A 24,300-nucleotide genomic window follows, 5' to 3' on the forward strand; every position below is an offset into this window, starting at 1 on the left:
GCTTATTGTTTTACATTTTTAGAAATTTCAGGTCCCTGAATGTGCTTAAAACAGTGGTAAACCCAAATGCAAACATTTATTATATTGCAATTTACCAATTCTTAGATGTGGTGGCTGCATTCATTTTCTATTTTAGGCTTTCTTTCCCAGATTTCCATCTGGTGATTTGGTGAAGTCTGTTGTTTTTTAACTTCTTTAACAGACCAAGTTATCCAGAAAAAGTGATAGTTAGAGGGTTGAGACAAACCATTTACCACTGACATTGCTTACAATGATCAGCTTTTATTCAGTTATGCAAAACCTTTATACCAAAAGAAAAAAAAAAACAATTGCTCAATCTGTTTAACCACTTGCCGACCAGCGCACGACGATGTACGTTGACAGAATGGCACGGGCAGGCAAATGGGCGTACATGTACATCCCTTTAAATTTGCCGCCCTGCCATCGGGAGCGCGCTGCCAGCGGCGTGCTCCCGCGCTGGTCGGGACCCCCGTGAGTCCGGTCACGGGACCCGCGGACTCGATCGCCGCGGGCATCCCCGCGATCGTCTCATGGAGCGGCCGAATGGAGAAGTGCCGTTGTAAACAACATTTCTCCATTCTGCCTAGCAACTAGTGACGCTGATCTCTGCTCCATGTGATTGGAGCAGAGATCAGTGTTCACTAAATGAAAGCCCAACCCCCCTACAGTTAGTAACACACCCCTAGGAACACTTAACCCCTACACTGCCACCCACTGGTTAACCCCTTCACTGCCAGTGTCATTTACACAGGAATCACTGCATTTATATAGCAGTGATTACTGTATAAATGACAATGGTCCCAAAAATGTGTCAAAAATGTCCGATGGGTCCCCCACAATGTCGCAGTCACAATAAAAATCGCTGATCGCCGCCATTACTAGTAAAAAAAAAAAATTATTAATAAAAATGCTATAAAACTATCCCTATTTTGTAAACGCTATAACTTTTGCGCAAACCAATCAATAATCGCTTATTGCGTTTTTTTTTACCAAAAATATGTAGAAGAATACGTATCGGCCTAAACTGAGGGAAAAAAATGTTTTTTTATATATTTTTGGGGGATATTTATTATACCAAAAAGTAAAAAATAATGCGTTTTTTTCAAAATTGTCGCTCTTTTTTTGTTTATAGCGTAAAAAATAAAAACCGCAGGGGTGATCAAATACCACCAAAAGAAAGCTCTATTTGTGGGAAAAAAAGGACGTCAATTTTGTTTTGGAGCCACGTCGCACGACCGCGCAATTGTCAGTTAAAGCGACGCAGTGCCGAATCGCAAAAAGTGGTCTGGTCTTTGACCAGCAAATTGGTCCGGTCTGAAAGTGGTTAAGCTGTTGAGCTGAAGAGCTACCCCCTACTGGTAATAACTGTTTATTTCCCTAAAAGTACAGAGGCTGCCCACCACAGCAAGCACCGGTCCATTCACACCGGCTCCGGTAACAGTCTAGGGCAGGGATGGTGAACCTTGGCACCCCGGATGTTTTGGGACTACATTTCCCATGATGCTCCTGCACTTTGCAGTGTAGTTGAGCATCATGGGAAATGCAGTTACAAAACATCCGGGTGCCAAGGTTGGCCATCACTGGTCTAGGGGATGTCTTTTTAAGATTTATTGCTTGAAGAAGGGAGAGGAGCGGGGCTGGATTAACGTAGGGGCTATTGGAGCTGCAGCTCCAGGCCCCTACCTTAATATAGGCCCAGCCACCCAAAAAGCACATGGAAAGCAATGGGTCAACGGGAAGAGATCTCCCCTGACGGGCCCTGCATTCCACATGCACCACCGGGGCAGGGTGGTGGGATTGATAATGGGCACTGCATGAGCAGTCCTAACAGAAGCCTGGGGCACGTCAATGCAGGGCTCTTACAGAAGTCTGGGGCTTCCATAGTGCACTCTTTCAGCTCAGGGTGCACGCCAATGCACGGCCCTTACAGAAACTTGGCAAATCAAATGCCAGGCTTCTCTAGTGTTATGCCTGTGCGGCTGCGCACTTTTGAGTTTGGGCTCATGCCAGCACAGGCTTTTGGAAAGCAGAAGGGTGCCCAGTAAAAGGCCCACCAAAATCCTCAGCACCAAGCACATGAATCTCTTAATCCGGCCCTGGAGAGGAGTTAAGACATGGTATACCCCAAAACTAATAACACATAGCAGTTAGAGGACAATTTTCTGTCTGTTTTTTGTCCCCCCCCCACCCTCCGATGCCACATTTGCCACCATTCTATGAGAAGGGTCTTTGACAGGTATCCTGTCCCCACTTCCAGGAGTCTGACCGTGGCAAATTACGGCAGCAGCTCGGCTCCCTCCCCCTTCTTCCCCCGCCGCCAGGCCAGTAGGAGGGAGGAGCGGAGCCACGCGTATGCACAGTAGGGTTCCTGGCGTGAAGCTGTAAGCCTACCCTGCCGGGTTCTCTCACCTGCGATGGCGGCGGCAGCACCCGACAGCTGATGGAAACATCAGCTGCGGTGCCAACATCGGTGGACTCCAGGACAGGTAAGTGTCCTATTATTAAAAGTCTGCAGCTGCAGTATATGTAGCTGCTGGACAATTAACTTTTGCAGGGGTGGGTGGACCTCTGCTTTAAGCAGTCTGAGGCCACACAGATGAAGACCATAAGGCATCTGGTTACCTGTGCACAACTACTGGTATCCAATAGGCTTTTCCAGAACACTGCACAGTCACATATCACTCACAAGTTCCCAGGAGAGCTGTGACCTTCCAGTTTCCTCCAGACACAATCAAGTGAGTGAGACCATCTTCCTCCAGACCAAATCCCTTGTGGTGAGGTCCTGCAATCAGCTTCTAGGAAGTTACATCCAGGCCACAGCCCAAACCCCGCAGAGGTCTGTAGAACACCTGCATAGTCCATGGCCCCTCAAACCCTGGAACCCTCCTGGGGAGAAGGAATCCAGCTCACCAGTGCCTCAGACTATTTATCACCCTTCCAGATCCCTTCTGGACATCCCTCTCCAGTGATTGGCTGGAACCTGATAAATATTCAGGCTGGTTGTTTTGAATCTCCAAGCTCTGGAAGCTTCCTCCAGAGGCAGGGCAAAGCAATCAAACTTCCAGAATGTGAAACCCTGAGCAGACCAGGACAAATAATCACTGCTCTCTTTATTACAGAAGGAGCCAAAAGCTAAATTTATTTAACATCCTACGCTAGGGGGGTGTTACAAGTGTTATCTAGGCTTTGATTTAATATTTAACCACTTGCCGACCAGCCGCCGCTGATATACGGCAGCAAGGTGGCTCTATTGAGATGTTAGTTTACGAGATATAGCGTGGTCAATGTGAACAAACAGATCCCCGTTCTGTCAGGAGAGTACAATGTTCCTAGTGATCAGGAATAGTGATCTCTCTCTACTCTCAGTAACTATACTCCCCTAGTACACACTTAACCCCTTGATTGCCCCTAGTGTTAACCCCTTCCCTGCCAGTGTCGTTTATACAGTAATCAGTGCATTTATATAGCACTGATCATTGTATAAAGGTCAATGGTCCCAAAAGAGTGCCAAAAAATGGACTGGTCATTAAGGGGGTAAATCCTTCTGGGGCTGAAGTGGTTAACCACTTGCTGACCGTATAACTTAGATATACGACGGCAAAGTGGCATGGCTTTGCTGGATCATGTACCTAGTACATGATCCGACAGTTCGGTCTGGGAGTGTTGCCAGCAGCTTGCTTCCACTGTGACCACAAAGAGCAGGAGCCCAGCAGCGGGCACTGTGGACTCGATGTCCACTGGTACCCACCGATTGTTCAGTACACCGGCAGAACGGCACTCTACCTATGTAAACAAGGCAGATCACTGTTCTGCCAGTAGTGAAGACATTGATCCTGTGTTCCTGCAAAGCAGAGACACGGATCTATGCCTTCCCTGTCTAGGAACACATTTAACCCTTTGATCACCCTTCCCAGCCAGTGTCATTAGTACAGTGACAGTGCATATTTTTAGCACCGATCACTGTATTAGTATCAATGGTCAAAAAGTGTCAAAAGTGTCAGTGCCCAATTCGTCTGCCACAATATTGAAGTCCCGCTGTACGCCGCCATTACTAGTAAAATAAATAAATATATATATAAAAATATCCCATAGTTTGTAGAAGCTAGAACTTCTGCGCAAACCAATCAATATACGCTTATTGGGATTTATTTTATCAAAAATATGTAGCAGAATAATATTGGCCTAAACTGATGAACAAACTATTTTTTTCCCCTTTTTTTTTTGGATGTGTCTTATAGCAGAAAGTAAAAAATGTTTTTTTTTTCAAAATTGTCGATCTTTTTTTTTTTTTATAGTGCAAAAAATAAAACAGAGGTGATCAAATACCACCAAAGAAAGTTCTGTTTGTTGGAAAAAAGGACATAAATTTTATTTGAGTACAGTGTAGCATGACCGCGCAATTGTCTGTTAAAGCCACGCAATGCCGTATGGTCATGAAGGGGAGGGGGGGTGGGTAAATCTTTTGGAGGTCAAGTGTTTAAATCCTTCTAAATCTGCTAGTCCATCCAACACTATTATCTCCCCAGATTCGCAGTGCTGCTGTCCAAAGGTGTCTCCATTACGCCTCCATCCAGAGTGCAGGCACCCTTAGCCCCTGTACACACGGTCGGACATTCTGCCAACCAAATCCATTGGATTTTGTCCGTCGGATTTTGCCTGTCGGATCTTGTCCGAAACTGTTGCATACACACGGTCGGACTAAGTTGTCGAAAAATCCGATCATTCAGAACGTGATGACGTAATTTAGTTACGATGGGACTACGTTCAGGCTAGTAGCCAATAGCTTTGATGTAGGAAGTTGATCTGAGCATGCGTGGCACTTGGTCCGATCAAAATTCTCTACACATGATCGGAGTATGTTCGATCGAACCAGTTGGTCGGAAAATATTTCCAACATGTTGGAAAATTGGGTCCGACGGATATTCCGACGGACTCAGTCCGATGCATACCACACACAGTCGGATTATCCGACAACACGGTCCGATGGGACACATTCCAACGGATTCTCCGACCGTGTGTACAAGGGCTAAGACAGGAAGGGTGTAACTGGTCAGATCACCAGGAAAAAAAAGAAAACAAATGCAGCCAACACATTTAGGATTGGTAAACTGCAACATATTACAATAGTTGCAATATATTATATTTTTATTTTGGGGTTTAATACTGCTTATATATAAAATACTCTATACTGTATATATGCCAATATGCTTCTATTAACAGGAAAAAGGCCTCCTAGTGTTGTTTTACCAAATGTGTTGTTATACTACCAGGTTCCTAGCAGAGTTCTTCCTTAATAATTGATATCAAATTTTTTTAGTAATTGTATATCTCAGTTTGGGTTTATATTATGATGTAAAACAGTAGCCAGAAAACAGAGATCGCACACTTCTAGTAGGAAGGAAATTTTAGGCACTTGTTAAAACTTGTCCCTAGCAGAGTCTTTCCTCAAGGCACAAGCTACTTGATTCTCCCGAACATATAATTACAATGGGTCTTTTTTTTGTTAATCTTCTTTTTTACTATGGGAACATGTAAAATGATTTAATATAATAGCTCTACAAATCAGCCTTTGGATAAACGTTGTAATACACACAACGAATCATTATACGAGATGAATATATTAAAGTACATATAAATCCTAATTGAATAGCATTTAGTTTGTTAAAGCACAGTGTATCATATACAAGGGCCATATTTATTTTTTAATAAACTACTTTTCATCTTTTGCATACAGTGCATCCGGAAAGTATTTACAGCACTTCACTTTTTTTCCACATTTTGTTACAGCCTTATTCCAAAATTGATTACATTTGTTATTTTCCTCAGAATTCTACAAACGAAACATCATAATGACAAGGTGAAAGAGGTTTGTTTGAAATCTTTGCAAATTTATTAAAAATAAAAAATGAAGAATACATAAGTATTCACAGCCTTTGCTCAATACTTTGGTGAAGCACCTTTGGCACCAATTGCATTACAATCTCAAGTCTATTTGAGCATGATGCTACAAGCTTGGCACACTTATTTTTGGGCAGTTTCTCCCATTCTTCTGTGCAGGACCTCTCAAGCGCCATAAGGATGGATGGGGAGCGTCGGTGTACAGCCATTTTCAGGTCTCTCCAGAGATGTTCAATCTGGTTTAGGTCTGGGCTCTGGCCGGGCCACTCAAGGACATTCACAGAGTTGTCCCATAGCCACTGTTTTGTTATCTTGGCTGTGTGCTTAGGGTGGTGGTCTTGTTGGAAGATAGACCTTCACAACAGTCAGTTCCAGGGCGCTTTGCAGTAGGTTTTCATCAAGGATGTCTCTGTATAATGCTGCATTCATCTTTCCCTCGATCCTGACTAGTCTTACAATTCCTGCCACTGAAAAACATCCCCACAGCATGATTCTGCCACCACCATGCTTCACTGTAGGGACGGTATTGGCCAGATGGTAAGCAGTGCCCGGTTTCCTCCAGACATGACACTTGCCTTTCAGGACAAAGAGTTCAATCTTTTTTTCATCAGACTAGAGAATTTTCTTTCTCATGGTCTGAGACTCCTTCAGGTGCCTTTTGGCAAACTCCATGCGGGCTGTCATGTGCCTTTTGCTGAGGAGTGGTCTGACCACTCTACCATACAGGCCTGATTGGTGGAGTGCTGCAGAGATGGTCGTTCTTCTTCTGGAAGGTTCTCCTCTCTCCACAGAGAAACGTTGAAACTCTGTCAGAGTGACCATCTGGTTCTAGGTAACCCCCCTGACTAAAGGCCCTTCTCCCCTGATCGCTCAGTTTGGCCAGGCTTGCCCTAGGAAGAGTCCTGGTGGTTCCAAATGTCTTCCATTTAAGGATGATGGAGGCCACTGTGCTCATTGGAACCTTCAATGCTGCAGAAATGTTCCTGTACTTTTCCAGGTCTGTGTCTCAATACAATCCTGTCTTGGAGGTCTACAGACATTTCCTTGGACTTCATGGCTTTGTTTGTGCTCTGACAAGCACTGTTAACGGTGGGGCCTTATATAGACAGGTGAGTGCCTTTCCAAATCATGTCCAATCAACTGAATTTACCACAAGTGGACTCCAATTAAGTTGTAGAAACATCTCAAGGATGATCAGTGGAAACGGGATGCATCTGAGCTCAATTTTGAGTGTCATGTGAAAGACTGTAAATACTTATGTACAGTGATTTTTTTTTATTTTAATAAATTTGCAAAGATTTCAAACAAACTTCTTTCACGTTGTCATAATAGGGTATTGTTTGTAGAATTTTGTAGAAAGGCTGTAACATAACAAAATGTGGAAAAAGTGAAGTGCTGTTAATACTTTCCGGATGCACTGTATAAGTGCCGCTGATCTCCTTCAGCATCGTTGCAGCCACTTCCTTTCTGCATGCAGTGCTATAATAGCTGCAATGCATTTCTCAGGTTGATAGGAACCAGGGCTGGTGCAAGGATTTTTGACACCCTAGGCGAAACCGATTTTGCCGCCCCCACTGGCTCCACCCCTGACCCCACCCCCTTTGCCCTGCCCATGTGACAGGAGGCAGCGCTATACAGTAAGCATCAGCTCTGCTTCCTCTAGCACTGGCTCCAGTGCTGCCATGCACCTCTAATTACAGTACCGGTCTGACGGAGCAGCTGCCTGGGACTGAGTTAGTTACATGCTGCAGCCTGCAAAGCATGCAGACGTGGAGGGAAACCAGCAGCCAGTCACCCCTAGGCAGCAGTGTGCCCTTAGAGGCTGCCTAGTATGCCTAGTGGTAACATCGGCCCTGAAAGGAATAGCAGTGCCTATATGTATAATGTGTGTTAAAACAGCCACTTTAGTCTCCATCTAAAGTCCATGTGACAAGGTACTGTTATATTCTTCAGCATCTTTCATAGACCTTAATAAACTGTGTTTAAATGTATGCATCACCCCTTTATACTCAAATAGAATGCAAAATGTTCTAGCGTAAGGCTGAGTTCACATACGTGTGAATTTAATGCGTTTTTTGTGAACATCTGTCAATGGAGCCAGTGAACACATGTCCTGGGCTGCCACAGTGCTGTTTCCAAAAGGGTCACGTGCATTTTTGGGTCTGGTTCAGGTGCGAATTCAGGCAAAAATCTGGACCTAAATCACACCTGAACCGGTTAACAGAAACGCAGCACACCCCAGGCTGGAAACCACGGCCACACATATGTGAACCCGGCCTTAGTAATAATCAGCTTACCTAATACTCCCTTATAATTTTAAAAGGTTGTATGCTCCTTTGCCATCTGTATTGTCCTTTATACTCCTATAGACTGTGAGCTTTTCCAACATCAGTGCCCTCCCTTATATGCTAACAGATTGTAAGCTCTTCAACCAACTTTATCCTCCCTAGTAGTGTGTACATTCTTCCATTTTCCATATCCTCCCTCATACCTTAATATGGTGTAGGCTCTTCCACATTCCTCATACCCTAATAGTACACTGTAAACTCCTCCACATTCCGTGCCCTCCATTAGACCCCAAAAGATTTTAAGCTCCTCTGTCTTCTGTATCCTCCCTCAAACTCTAGTAGATTGTGAGCTCTTCCATCTTCTATATCCTCCCTTATACCTTAGTTTGTGAGTGCTAACACCTTCTGTATCCTCCCTCATACCCTTATAGATTGTGAACTCTTCCACCTTTTTTATCCTCCCTCTTACCCCAGTAGATGGCAAGCTATTCTACCTTCTGTATCCTCACCCATGCTTTAGTAGATTGTGAGCTCTTCCACCTTATGTATCCTCCCTCATACCCTAGCAGATTGGGAGCTCTTCCACCTTATGTATCCTCCCTCATACCCTAGTAGATTGTGAGCTCTTCCACCTTATGTATCCTCCCTCATACCCTAGTAGATTGTGAGCTCTTCCACCTTATGTATCCTCCCTGATACACTAGTAGATTGTGAGCTCTTCCACCTTATGTATCCTCCCTCATACCCTAGTAGATTGTGAGCTCTTCCACCTTATGTATCCTCCCTCATACCCTAGTAGATTGTGAGCTCTTCCATCTTATGTATCCTCCCTCATACCCTAGTAGATTGTGAGCTCTTCCACCTTATGTATCCTCCCTCATACCCTAGTAGATTGTGAGCTCTTCCACCTTATGTATCCTCCCTCATACCCTAGTAGATTGTGAGCTCTTCCATCTTATGTATCCTCCCTCATACCCTAGTAGATTGTGAGCTCTTCCACCTTATGTATCCTCCCTCATACCCTAGTAGATTGTGAGCTCTTCCATCTTATGTATCCTCCCTCATACCCTAGTAGATTGTGAGCTCTTCCACCTTATGTATACTCCCTCATACCCTAGTAGATTGTGAGCTCTTCCACCTTCTGTATCTTCCCTGATACCCTAGTAGATTGTGAGCTCTTCCATCTTATGTATCCTCCCTCATACCCTAGTAGATTGTGAGCTCTTCCACCTTATGTATCCTCCCTCATACCCTAGTAGATTGTGAGCTTTTCCAACTTCTGTATCCTCCCTCATACCCTAGTAAATTGTGAGCTCCTCCACCTTCTGTATTCTCCCTGATACACTAGTAGATTGTGAGCTCTTCCACCTGCTGTATCCTCCCTCTTACACTAGTAGATTGTGAGCTCTTCCACCATCTTTATCCTCCCTCATACCCTAGTAGATTGTGAGCTCCTCCACCTTCTGTATCCTCCCTGATACACTAGTAGATTGTGAGCTCTTACACCTGCTGTATCCTCCCTCATACCCTAGTACAGTGATGGCGAACCTTGGCACCCCAGATGTTTTGGAACTACATTTCCCATGATGCTCCACTGCACTGCAGAGTGCCAGAGCATCATGGGAAATGTAGTTCCAAAACATCTGGGGTGCCAAGGTTCGCCATCACTGCCCTAGTAGATTGTGGGTCAGCCCTTCTTTTGTGTCCTCCCCCATATCCTTGTTGATTGTAAGCTCTTTTCCGTTTTCTATTTTCTCCTTCATACCATAATAGACTGTAAGCTCTTCTAATATTAAACAAGACAAATAAAGAGGTTGAATCTCCCTAACAACAGGGACAGCGACAACAATAAAAACCTGACAGGTGTTGTAATCCTTCTCCAGTTCAAAAAATGTTTAAAAAAGTTTTGTCTTTAGTTCTACTTTAAAGTGTGTAAGTTGTTCCACCAACTGTATTCTCTCTAATACCCTAATAGATTGTAAGCTCTTCCACTTGCTGTATCCTCCTTTATACCTTAAAATACTGTGCACGTGTCCGTTTTTTTTTTTTTGGAGACAGATTTATTTAAAGTGGTCTATACAGTCCTAAAAACAGGCTGATTTAACTACCTACCCCCTATTGCCTATGTTCACTTTCATTCCTCCACTGCTCCGTTTGCCTACCATAGTGATATAAAATTCCAGATTCCTGGCACTTCTAGGTATGGTGGAGCATGTGACTTTCTCCTTCTTTGCCATGATGAACTACTGGGTTTGGCCCATTGTTAGGCCCCAGGGCTGTCAAATGCCTTGCCCTTTCTAAGTACCTATGAGAGTGACTTCCAGCATACACAGGGCCTCTTCTCTTTAGTTCAATGAGCAAACAAGGAGGAGAGTGAAGAAAAGTGTACTGGATGGAGCTAGAGACAAGAATAAAGTGGAAGGATGGACAGGGGTGTGGGGGGGGGGGGGGGGGGTGCAGGATTGTTGGAAGGGGTGTAGCTGGCTATAAACAGACCTTATCACTTTGCTCATTTAAAATGACAGGACTCCTTATTCCTTTCACAGCCAGGCCCTGCTCTCTATTTTTCCCCTCAGGGGACAAGACCATTTTTTGAATTTTTAACTTACAGCTTTCAGAGTCTAGAAAAGACGCCTCAAACCATACATTTTTTTTCAAAGCAAATGAGCAATAGACTGAAACACTAAATACACTAAAATAGTTATCAGTACACACACATACAACATAACCTACACAATTCCTACTAGATCTAAAGCAAAAAGACTCGAAAGAGTTAATAAATAACAAGTATCTTTCAATTGTGCCTTTTTGTGAAAAGGCAAAACAATATAAGTGTGAGTAATAGGTGTGTAATTGGGGGGGGGGTATTTCTTTTTTTCTTTCATTTTAACGTTATGATTTATTGTCCCCTTGTGACTGTATGTATAGCAACTGTGACAGGTCCTCTTTGGAGATTTGTCAGAGGTTTAACCACTTTCAGCCCCGGACCATTTTGCTGGCTTAAGACCAGACCAGTTTTTGTGATTCGGCACTGCGTCGCTTTAACTGACAATTGCGCGGTCGTGCGACGTGGCTCCCAAACAAAATTGACGTCCTTTTTTTACCACAAATAGAGCTTTCTTTTGGTGGTATTTGATCACCCCTGTGGCTTTTTTTTTTTTTTGCGCTATAAACAAAAATTTAGTCACAATTTTGAAAAAAAACACATTATTTTTTACTTTTTGCTATAATAAATATCCCCCAAAAATATATAAAAAAACATTTTTTTCACTCAGTTTAGGCCGATATGTATTCTTCTACATATTTTTGTAAAAAAAATCACAATAAGCGATTATCGATTGGTTTGCATAAAATTTATATTGTTTACAAAATAGGGGATAGTCTTATGGCATTTTTATAAAAAATTTTTTTACTAGTAATGGCGGCGATCAGCGATTTTTATTGTGACTGCGACATTATGGCGGACACATCGGACATTTTTGACACATTTTTGGGACCGTTGTAATTTATACAGCAATCGGTGCTGTACAAATGCAGTGATTCCTGTGTAAATGACACTGGCAAGTGTGTCCTAGGGGCGTGTAACTAACTGTGGGGGGCTGGGCTGTGTGTTAGTAAACACTGATCTTTGCTCCAATCATATGGAGCAGAGATCAGTGTCACTTGTTGCTAGGCAGAACGGGGAGATGCTGTTTACATCGGCATCTCTCAGTTCAGCCTCCCCGTGATATGATTCACGGGGGTCCCGACCGGCACGCGCGTTTTTTTTTCCAAAATGTCTGACGGACCTAGAAATAGAACATGTTTTGAATCTTTCTAACGGAATTAATTAGAGAAAACTGTTCGTCTGTATGCTGGTCTGAAGGGCCAAATACGACGCAAGGGCAGCTATTGGCTACTGGCTATTGAACTTCCTTTTCTAGTCCCGTCATACGTCATCGCATTCAAAGTGAACGGACTTTGGTGTAATCGCGTGTAGGCAAGTCCGTTCGGTCGGAACTCCGTCGGAAACTCAGAAAGACCGCCAGAGTTTATTCTGACGGAAAGTCTGTTTGTGTGTACGCAACATAAGGAGATGTCACAGCATTCCGGTATCATACCTCCCAAAATTTTGAGATGGGCATGAGGGACACCTACTAGCAAATGTATGTAGGCATAGGACACACCCCCTGCCACACCCCCTTAAAGGAGAATTAACCAAAAAAAAAGGTTAATTAAATCCACAAGGGATTTTCTTTTCCACTACTATTCCTTTATATTGGCTTTACAAATTTACAAATGCAGTAATTTAGAAAATGGATGAAAAGTTTAGCTCTGGGAAATACCCTTTGAAAGATAAAAAGTGCATTTTATAAACAATGATATAGATCAGACCAAAATGAGAGACAAATGAGGAGGAATGAGGGACAGAGGGACTTTGTTCCAAATCAGGGACAGTCTCTCCAAATCAGGGACAGTTGGGAGCAATGACGGTATTCCCTTCTGCTCTCTGCCCCCACCTCTCTACAACACATATGTGCGGGGAGCCATGCAGCCAACATCTGGCCCCTCTCACACAATTCCCACCACCCCACACATCCTGTGTGTGAAGTGCCAGGCTGTCAGATCCAATGCTGCAGCCAGTGTATTGACCTCCTCACATCAACCACAGACTTCCTTCCCACTAGTGCTAGGGTCTAGCGGGCACAGCATGCACTTCTTCCTACGCTGTGCCCCTCTGGAAGACAAAGTACACGCCCCCAGATCTGTGCCTGATTTAGCCGTGTGGGAAGGGGGCAGAGCCTGATGCCCGATGCTAAGCCTCAGCTAGCCTGGGTCACAGGATTGAGTTCCCACTCAGGTATATCTACCTGGGCTGGGGGTAAAAGTTCCAGTTTTTCATGCTGCCAATCCCCTGGATGTTCCATTTTCCTGTGAGGATCCCAGACTGAGGTCAGGCCTCCAGGAGCTGTCTATGCCTCCCACTGACCTGCTGCCTCTCTGCTTGTGCCCTCTGCTCTGCTCAGCTCCTGATTCACAACAAGGGCACCCAGTGCTCCTCTCCTTCTAGCTCCAACCTTTCACTTGGATGTCATAAGTTGCACTGAGTAAATACAGCCAGGATAAAACAAAAACTGTGTCTGTCTTCATTTCAGGCTGCAAAGTAACAAACTGTTATTATTTTAAAGGGGATGATTTCTTAGCCATTGTATATCCTTTTATATCTGCCTGGATTTCAGCTTTGTGCCTTTTTATTTTGACTGTTGACCAGTGACTCTTGCTATAAATAAGTGTAAAGGGCAGACAGCAGAGAACAACATATTTGTGGCCAGCCCTAGGAGACAGGGCTAGAAGAAGAATGATGTTGCCATTAGCATACATGGGGGTGGCATATTGTTTAAGAGGCATATTAAAGCTGAATTAAGCTGCATCTGAACAGTACAAACTAAAAACGCTGTTTAATTAACCACTTCAGCCTCGGAATATTTTACCCCCTTCCTGACTAGAGCACTTTTTGCGATTCGGCACTGCGTCGCTTTAACTGACAATTGCGCGGTTGTGCGACGTGGCTCCCAAACAAAATTGATGTTCTTTTTTTCCCACAAATAGAGCTTTCTTTTGGTGGTATTTGATCACCCCTGTGGCTTTTATTTTTTGCGGTATAAACAAAAAAAGAATGACAATTTTGAAAAAAACACATTATTTTTTACATTTTGCTATAATAAATATCCCCCCAAAATATATAAAAAAACTTTTTTTTTCCTCAGTTTTGGCCGATATGTATTCTTCCACATATTTTATATGTTATAGCGATTACAAAATAGCGGATATTTTTATGTTATTTTTATTAATAATTTTTTTTTTACTAGTAATGGCGGCAATCAGTGATTTTTATCGTGACTGCGACATTATGGCGGACACATCGAACAATTTTGACACATTTTTGGGACCATTGCTATTTATACAGCAATCAGGCTGGCATGGCGGCAAATTTAAAGGGACGTACAGGTATGCCCATTTGCCCAGCCGTGCCATTCTGCCGACGTACATCGGCGTGCGCCGGTTGGGGACCAGTTATTTTTCAATATATAAAGAAAACTCACGCATCCATCCATTTTTCCCTTACTTTGTAACAAAATCACTTTGAAAAACACCCCTAGCATTTCTCGCTATAGCCCTCTTGAGTAAGGACAAATGATTAGCATTCTCTTCCTGTAATCCATCTGCCCTTAGCTATGACATGCAGGTAGGAAGGGTGTACTGAGAAAGTCCCTCCTCCCTCCCTCCAGCTGAAAGAAAAAAGAAAAACTCCTCGGATGTATGACAGCATTCTGGTTTAGGCCAGAATCCAAGAAGGAACTGAAGAAATGTAATTTTATAAAAAAATGAAAACATGTTAATGTAATATAACTTCCTATCTGTTTACTAAGGCTAACAGCATAAGGATTAAAAATAGTTAATCACTTCAATACCAGGCATTTTTACCCCCTCCTGTCCAGGCCAATTTTCAGATTTTAGCGATGTCACGCTTTAAAGGATAACTAAAGGTTCGGGTTTTAAAAAAAACAAACATGTCATACTTGCCTCCTCTGTGCAGTTGGTTTTGCACAGAGTGGCCCCTGATCCTCCTTTTCTGGGGTCCCTCATCAGCGCTCCTGGCTCCTCCTCTTCTCGAGTGCCTCGTTGGAGAGCCGTTCGCCCTCGAGGCACGCGTGCGGGCACACTCACGTGTCCTGCTGCTGCGTCTATTGACACAGACAGCAGGACTTGGCCCCGCCCCGGCTCCCGTGTCATTGGATTTGATTGACAGCAGCGGGAGCCAATGGCTGCGCTGCTATCAATCTATCCAATCAGGGCCCAAGACACCGACTGGTGCTGGTGTGCATTAAGGTGAATAACCTTACTAATTTCATGAGGCCCAAAAATGTCAGGACAGTATAAATATCCCCCAAATGACCACTTTTTGGAAAGTAGACAGTGCAAGGTATTTAGAAAGAGGCATTTCAAGTTATTTGAAGTTGTAATTTTTTGTCATAATTTTTTGTATAATTAAGAAATGAAAAATATAAATTTCACTTTTTTTTTACATAGTGTCACCAGTGGAATACAGCATCATCACTGGTGTGGCAGTGATCAGGGACAATGACTGGTGACAGTATAAAAAAAAAGTAATCTTTTTTTTTTTCTTTTTTTTGCTATAAGCAAGAATTTTACTGAATGAAATGAATTCATTTCGTTTGTTTTGCTGTAATTAGCTGTGATTCTCCACAGCTAATCACATGGTACAGATGGGCTGTGATTGGCCCTGTCTGTACCATGTGATTACTGTTACCAATCACAGCTAGCACCACAATTGTACACAACAGATGGCATGGAAGGAAGCCATCCATTGTTTACAATTGCCATGTGATCTGCTGTGATTGGTCACAGCGGTCACATGGTATTGACAACAGGCCGGTATACTGCTCAATCATAGACACAGCTGTGGGCAGATTGCTCTGCATCACGGTCCTGTGTGAGGCAGGATTCCTGGAGGATATCAAATGATGTCCACCCGGACCAACGAAAGTCCTGCCATCATTTTGCTATAGGCCGGGCGGGAACTGGTTAATGTTGAGTTTCAGTTCCTCGTTAAGTAATGTCAGAATCACCCAGGTGTCTCCCATACTACTTCACTAAAGCTACACTGAAACCATATTTTTTAGGTTGGGTTCACACTGAAGCGATACGGGAACATTGCAAATCCTCTGCGTTTTCCCGCATCGCATGCCTCCCACCGGCAGTTCACACTGCCCTATGCGGACTGCTGGGAGTGTCAGTGAAACCTTATGACACCCCCAGATCAGTTCGCATATTGCAGTGCGATCTGCAAACTCGGACAGGAATCGGATCGCATGGTGTGAACACCCATGCGATCCCATTGTGCTGCGGACCAAAAAAAGGGTCCTGTGCGATTTTACGACGGGTGCGATGCGAATTCAGCCATACTATCTGTATGGCTGAACTCGCATCGCACAGAGATCGGATGTGATTTGCACTGCAGTGCGGTGCGAATCACATCCGGTTCTCGCTGCCGCAGCGGTGTGAACCCGGCCTCAAGGTATTAGGAGAAAGGCCAAGTAAACACAATATTGATATTATATATGTGCAGTATTATCCATGTAGTCCTACTCCCATAGGAGCCGCTGAGTAGATGCCCAGGGTTCTTTTTCCCAAAAATTGCCCCTTGGCCAGGCACACAATTCCAATCAATCTGCAGACTTATTAACCAGTCTAGGGGTATGCTTTTTGATGCTTAAATAAAAACTTGAACTTGCATAGGTAGTGCGTAGTTGTAGGATGCTCCAGTAACCTATAGTAGCAATTTTAGGACACTAAACTTTTTCTTTTAGAACTGCTATGTCCTTGTGCAAGTAAATGACAAACTGAGCTTTGCAGTAGAAACCTGAGGAGATTAAGCTTCCTCTTGGAAATCCGAGCAAAGTCACTTAAAGCTAAATAGACTGAGCTCTTCAGGACATCAGAAACAATGTCCTCTGTAAACACACTGACTTTAGCATAAGAGGGATGGCAGCAGCACACAGTCTCTAGGATCTCTCTCACCAGTCTGTACTCACTAATGTCCATGGATAAATGGTTGCCTCCTTCCAATATCTTCTAGACACTTTCACGCCATGACACCAGACTAGATCCTCAGATGACAGCCCCTCATTCAGCTTCAGCAAACTCTCAGCAAAGGCAAAGTAGGCATCCAGCTTGCTTAACTGAGGCCTTGATGGACCTCAGGCACATAGAAGAATTGTGTGTGTGTGGGGGGGGGGGCTCAGCTGTGATATTCTCCTCAGGGAAAAAGACCCCTCCGCTCTCAGTCTCATAGTGTTTATACACACTCCCAGCCACCATCTGGGCACCCCCGCCCAGGGATTGGCCAGGGGTTGCATAAATAGAACAGTCCAGAACAATCAAACACAGACACACACAAATGTGCCTAATGAAATGCAGCTCCACTGCATACAGTGGGCCAGAACTAAATTTACCTAACCCATAGCTCCCAACTGTCCCTGATTTCGAGGGACTGTCCCTCATTTGGACCAATGTCCCTCTGTCACTCTTTAATCCTCATTTGTCCCTCATTTTGGTCTGATCCATGTAGTTGTATATAAAATGCACTTTTTCTCTTTCAAAGGATGTTTTTCAGTGCTAAACCTTTCATCCAATTTCTAAATTGCTGCATTTGTACATATTAAAACCCAATATAAAGGAATAGTAGTGGTAAAAAAAAAGCCCTTCTGGATGTAATTAACCATTTTTTTGGTTAATTCTCCTTTAACCACTTGGGATCCGCGCTATTGCCAAATGACGGCATTAGCGCGGACCTACATTTCCGGGACTACGTCTATTGACGTCGTCCCGTGTACGAGCGGCCTGCGCGCCCCCTGAGGGGCGCGCGCGGCACGCTCTGTGATCGGCGAGTCCATGAGACTCGCCTGATCACGGATCCGTGCAAGGGGTCGATCCCGACCCCTTATCACGTGATCAGCTGTCAGCCAATGACAGCTGATCATGTGATAGAACGGAGCCGGTAATCGGCTATTTTTCCTCCTCGCGCTGACAGCGCGAGGAGAAAAAAAAAAAGCCGATCACCGGCGGCCGTGATCGGTACATCAGTCCCGATCACGGCCAGCAATACAAGGGACCACCTGCCACCTGCCAGTGCCCACCTGCCTCCCGCAGTGCCATCCTGAATAAAAGTAAGTGCCCCCCGTCAGTGCCCACAGTGCCACCCACAGTGCCACCCCACAGTGCCACCCACAGTGCCACCCACAGTGCCCACAATCTGCCTCAAAGGTGCTGCACCCCAGTGCCTATAAACAGAAGAAAAAACAGCGCCAATCTAAGTGCAGTATTGTTGAATCAAAGACATTTAATTTATGAAGTTAAATGTCTTTGATTCAACAATACTGCACTTAGATTGGCGCTGTTTTTTCTTCTGTTTATATGTCTTTTACAAGGTACCTTCTATCCTTGAACATGCTGCCTACCTGCCTGTGCTAAAGAAATCATCCCCTTTCTATGACTATTTTCCACAACCAGTAACTGTGGACTATAATTTGTGATCCTGCCAGCTATCCATTACTTCTGCTGCATTTACTGACATACACAGCAAGGATTGCAAAACTCTGTGATAAGCAGACTTGACATCCCTAAATCCGCCACACCAATTTATCAACTTCAGCGGTTTTTTTCCCCCAAACCTTTTTCCCCTCCCCCATAAAAAACCCCCTCTTTTTTCCTTCCTCACTCCCCCCATCCAGGACATATATAATCCAGCAGCGCAACGCACAAAAAAACAATTTTTTCTTACTCTGCACCCCAGTGCCGCCCATCAGTGCCCAGCAGTGCCGCCCATCAGTGCCCAGCAGTGCCGCCCATCAGTGCCCAGCAGTGCCACCTATCAGAGCCACCTATCAGTGCCACCTATCAGTGCCCATCAGTCCCATCTATCTGTGGTACCTATCAGTGCCCATCCGTGCCACCCATCCATGACACTTATCCGTGCCACCCATCCGTGCCATCTTATCTGTGCCCATCTTTGCCCATCAGTGCCGCCTTATCTGTGCCCATCGGTGCCGCCTTATCTGTGCCTATTAGTGCCGCCTTAACTATGCCTATCAGTGCCCACCAGTGCAGCCTATCAGTGCCCACCAATGCAGCCTATCAGTGCCCACCAATGCAGCCCATCAGTGCCCACCAATGCAGCCTATCAGTGCCGCCTAATCAGCGCACTTCAATGAAGGAGAAAAATGACCCGTTTGCAAAATTTTATAACAAACTATTAAAACATGATTTTTTTTTTTTTTTTGCATCTTTTTTTGTTTGTTTAGCAAAAAATAAAACTCTGAGCTGTAACTAAATACCACCAAAAGAAAGCTCTATTTGTGGGAAAAAAATGATAAAAATTTCATTTGGGTACAGTGTTGTATGCCCGCGCAATTGTCATTCAAAGTGCATCAGCGCTGAAAGCTGAAAATTGGTCTGGGACTGAGTGGGGTTTAAGTGCCCAGTAAGCAAGTGGTTAAAGGGGTGTGGCAGGGGGCATGTCCTGTTCCTATATACGTTTGTTAGTAGGTGTCCCTCATTCTCATCTCAAAATGTTGGGAGGTATGCCTAACCTAGCACCTATCTAGAAGGTGCTATATATATTATACAGCAGATGCCAAGACTTGGTGAGAATCCATTGAAGGAGCAAAGGGGAGCACCCAAAATGATGCATGGAAGAAACCTCCTTCCCGTTCATGGGTTGGCAGGGTTTGACAGACTATCTTAATAGAAAGAGCATATTAATTCCAGGTTGTGTTTGTAAGCTAAAAGAGAAATGGATACATGGTGTTTTTCTAGGTAGGTATGTTTTTATACTTGTCAGTAATGCCCCGTACACACGATCAGAAAATCGTACGGAAAATACCGCTTTCGAAGCGATCGTACGATAATCGGATCGTTAGTACAGAGCTTTCGAGAGCCAATTAGGACAGTTCATCCAATATTATTCTATCGGACATGCACGGAAATTTTTTTCGTATGATGCCAGATCGTACGTTTTTTGTTTAATTAGTACAGCTATCGTTCGAAAATGCAATACAAATGCATTACAACACATGACATCACTTCCGAATTTTTTTTTCTGTCGTGCGGGAATTTTCGTGACTTTAGTAAACTCATCAGATTCGATCTGAGATTAGCATGCAATAAAAAACGGACGATCATTCGTCCGATAATCTCATCGTGTGTATGGGGCATAAGATTTATGCAAGTGCCCACTACTGACCTTCTTCTGAAAATGCTACCTGCCTGGTCTTCACTGACTTGGAACATATGCAGAAGGCAAAGTGCAATAAAGTCAGAGCTCCTTATCTCTACTTTTTTTCTTTTGACCCCAAAAGCATTGAAGTCAGGACATATTCATGACACCTGGGCAAATTGAATTTTCAGAAAGTGATTAGCAGTGGTATTTACTATATTGCTCTGTATTTTTTCATATGTCTGTCTCCCAAAAATAATGCTTTTCCAAGTAGTAGCTTATTAGTAGCTAATTACCATTGTTCCCCATGAGCTCGTACATACAGTATCTGTAATAACAATATACCGTAATTCTACATTTTCTCAAGGCACAGTTTTATTCCAGGCACAAGACAACGTCCAGATCTTCAACCCTGTGCATCTGCAAAGCAATGATGGGCATTTAAATACAAGCTGGCAAGATTCCATCCAGCTAGGATCTGACAGGTCTTATTAGTAAATGTCACTAAAGTAAGTTCGTATTATGTGAAGACATGGAATCTTCATTGGCATCTTTCTTAAAATAAAAAGTATAGTGTATTTTTAGTGAGCACTTATAAATTATCATTACAGTGCACACCTTTAAGCATGTCTTCCTATAATTTTCACCGTTTAGCATGCTTACTCACCCATGATTTTGTAATTGTATTAACTGCAGAGTTTAGTAAATTAGCCACAAGAAGCCAGGTAGATAAGCAACAACTCTGCCTAAAGGCAAACTCTAGGCAGAGTAAATGAAAAGAAAAAGACTGCAATATTAACCTCCTTTCAGTTGCTGTCCCCCACACTAATTAACCACAGGATGTGACTAGGGCACCTTGCACATACAGTATCTCACAAAAGTCAGTACACCCCTCACATTTTTGCAAATGTTTTATTATATCTTTTCATGTGACAACACTGAAGAAATGACACTTTGCTACAATGTAAAGTAGTGAGTGTACAGCTTGTATAACAGTGTAAATTTGCTGTCCCCTCAAAATAACTCAACACACAGCCATTAATGTCTAAACTGCTGGCAACAAAAGTGAGTACACCCTAAGCCCTTGTACACACGGTCGGACATTCCGACGGAAAATGTCCGATAGGACCGCGTTGTCGGATAATCCAACCATGTGTGGGCTCCATCAGACCGTTTCCGTGGGAATATCCGACCGACAAAGTTTTAGAGCTGGGCTATACAATTTTCTGACAACATGATCCGATCGGACTTCGTCTGATCGTTTGTAGAGAATTCCGATTGGACAAAGTTCCACGCATGCTCAGATCAAATTACGAGACCAAAGCTATTGGCTACTAGCCTGAACATAGTCCCGTCGTAATGAAATAACGTAATCATGTTACGAATGATCGGATATTTCCGACAACTTTGTCCGACCGTGTGTATGCAACACCAGTTTCGGACAAAATCTGTCGGACAATATCTGATGGATTTTGTTGTCGGGATGTCTGACCGTGTGTCAAAGGGCTAAGGCCTGGTTCACACCTACACATTTTTTTAGTGCATTTTCAGTTTTACAGAAACATACTAAAATTCATTTAACATGGTTTCCTATGGATGTAGTTCACATCTGTGCATTTTATAGAAAGGGCCAGGGACTTTTTTGTGGTTTTTAGTTCTATAGACTTCAACAATGTGTATTGAAAAATGCACCTGGAATATGCAAACTGCAACCTGCATAGGTGTGAATCAGGCCTAAGCAAAAATTAAGGTTGTTCCGATACCAATGTATGATGCTCAGTTATGAATGGACAGAGGCAGTGATCACTGACTCTGCGCATTCAGAAAAGGAAGGAGCTGGTAAATGACAGATTTACCGGCTCCTTCCTCTGCTCTCCATCCAGACAGATCTGAGACAGGGGAAGTGGAGGAGGAGGGGGGGGGGGGTGAAGGAGGAGAGGGGTGGGGGCAGGGGGGACGCACAGAAGGGGGAATGGAGGAGGATGGGGGCCAGAGGAGGATGGGGGAAACCGGAGGAGCACACGGAGGGGGAACGGAGGATGGGGGGTGGAGGAGCACACAGATGGGGACCAGAGTAAGACAGGGGGGTGAACGGAGGAGCCCATGGAGGAGCACGGTGGAGGAGGACACAGAGGGGAGCTGGAGGAGGATACAGGGGGCACTCAGGGATGATCGGTGCCACAGTGGGGAAGTTACAATCACCAATCTCCCTGCGTGGCTTTCAATAAAGTAGCTAAAAGCCATGGAGAGGAGAGGAGGAGAAGCAGCTGTCAGCTGCTTTATAGAAAGCCACACAGTGAGATTGGTGATTGTAACTTCCCCGCCTCTGCACTAATCATCCCTGAGTGTTCAGGTATCAAACTAGGCATCGGGAGCATTTGCAGGAGTTCAAGGACTCCTGCAAATGCTCGGTATTGGCACCGATACTGTATCAGTATCGGGACAACCCTAGTGAAAATGCCAAAATTGGCCCAAAGTGTCAATATTTTGTGTGACCACCACTATTTTCCAGCACTGCCTTAACCCTCTTGGGCATGGAGTCCACCAGAGCTTCCCAGGTTGCCACTGGAGTCCTCTTCCACTCCTCCATGATGACATCATGGAGCTGGTGCGCACCTCCACCCTCCGTTGGATGCCCCACAGATGCTAAATAGGGTCATGAATATTGGTCTGAAATAATGCCTGACCAGTCCATCACCTTTACCCTCAGCTTCTTTAGCAAAGCAGTGGTCATCTTGGAGATGTGTTTGGGGTCGTTATGTTGGAATACTGCCCTGTGGCCCAGTCTCTGATCTGCTTCAGTATGTCACAGTGCATGTTGCCATTCATGTTTCCCTCAAAGAACTGTAGCTCCCCAGTGCCGGCAGCACTCATGCAGCCCCAGTCTATGACACTCCCACCACCATGCTTGACTGTAGGCAAGACACACTTGTCTTTGTACTCCTCACCTGTTTGCCGCCACACACGCTTGACACCATCTGAACCAAATAAGTTTATTTGGTCTCATCGGACCATAGGACATGGTTCCAGTAATCCATGTCCTTAGTCTGCTTGTCTTCAGCAAACTGTTTGCGAGCTTTCTTGTACATCATCTTTAGAAGAGGCTTCCTTCTTGGACGACAGCCATGCAAACTAATTTGATACAGTGTGCAGCGTATGGTGTGAGCACTGACAGACTGACCCCCCACCCCTTCAACCTCTGGAGCAATGCTGGCAGCATTCATATGTCTATTTCCCAAAGACAACCTCTAGATAAGACGCTAAGCACGTGCACTCGACTTCTTTGTACAACCATAGCGAGGCCTGTTCAGAGTGGAACCTGTCCTGTTAAACTGCTGTATGGCCTTGGCCACTGTGCTGCAGCTCAGTTTCAGGGTCTTAGCAAACTTCTTATAGCCTAGGCCATCTTTACTTAGAGCAACAATTCTTTTTTCAGATCCTCAGAGAGTTCTTTGCCATGAGGTGCCATGTTGAACTTCCAGTGACCAGTATGAGAGTGTTAACACCAAATGTAACACACCTGATCCCCATTCACACTTAAGACCTTGTAACACTAATGAGGCACATGATACCGGGGAGGGAAAATGGCTAATTGGGCCCAATTTGGACATTTTCACTTAGGGGTGTACTCCCTTTTGTTGCCAGTGGTTTAGACATTAATGGCTGTGTGCTGAGTTATTTTGAGGGGACAGCAAATTTACACTGATATACAAGCTGTACACTCACTACTTTACATCGTAGCAAAGTGTCCGTTCTTCAGTGTTGTCACATGAAAAGATATAATAAAATATTTACAAAAATGTGAGGGGTGTGCTCACTTTTGTGTGATACTGTATGTACAATCATGCAGTGGTCAATAAAGAGTTGTCAGCTCCACCCCCTTCATCATCCAGGACTGCCCAACCAATAGAAAATGATCCAAAGAGGGAGGGAATCTAGTGTTTCACATAAATGAAAACAAAACTTTTGAGAAAGGTACTGTAAGTATAAAAAAACAAATCAGTAATAAACATAGTCATGATCTGGCAAACAAAGATGTATCAAAAATATATAATTGAATAATCTCTACTTTATTGCATCAATACCAATCTTTTGTAAAAATGTAATATAAATGGCATCAATAGAACCCCCAAATTGTATCACAATATGTGCCAAGTAAACAGGAAACAGCTAAGCAAAAGGTGCCTATAAAGTCTGATAATGGACATGGGCAGTGGAGGGGTCCTCACAGAAACATGCCATCTGGGACATGTTAATTGGACGTTGTAGGTAGCTAAAATAAATATTGCACGTGTAGCACCCTCCTGGTTAGGG

General features: G+C 44.1%; 1 protein-coding gene across 4 annotated transcripts in view; it reads right to left on the reverse strand.

Moving 5' to 3' along the window:
* The window catches only part of KRT222 (keratin 222), a 93,673-nt gene that overhangs the window by 32,135 nt on the left and 37,238 nt on the right, over positions 1 to 24,300 (reverse strand). The window lies entirely within an intron of this gene.

This window comes from Lithobates pipiens, unplaced genomic scaffold, assembly GCF_037356315.1.
Source record: "Lithobates pipiens isolate NorthernLeopardFrog02 unplaced genomic scaffold, aLitPip1_a1.2 Scaffold_28, whole genome shotgun sequence".
NCBI lineage: Eukaryota > Metazoa > Chordata > Amphibia > Anura > Ranidae > Lithobates > Lithobates pipiens.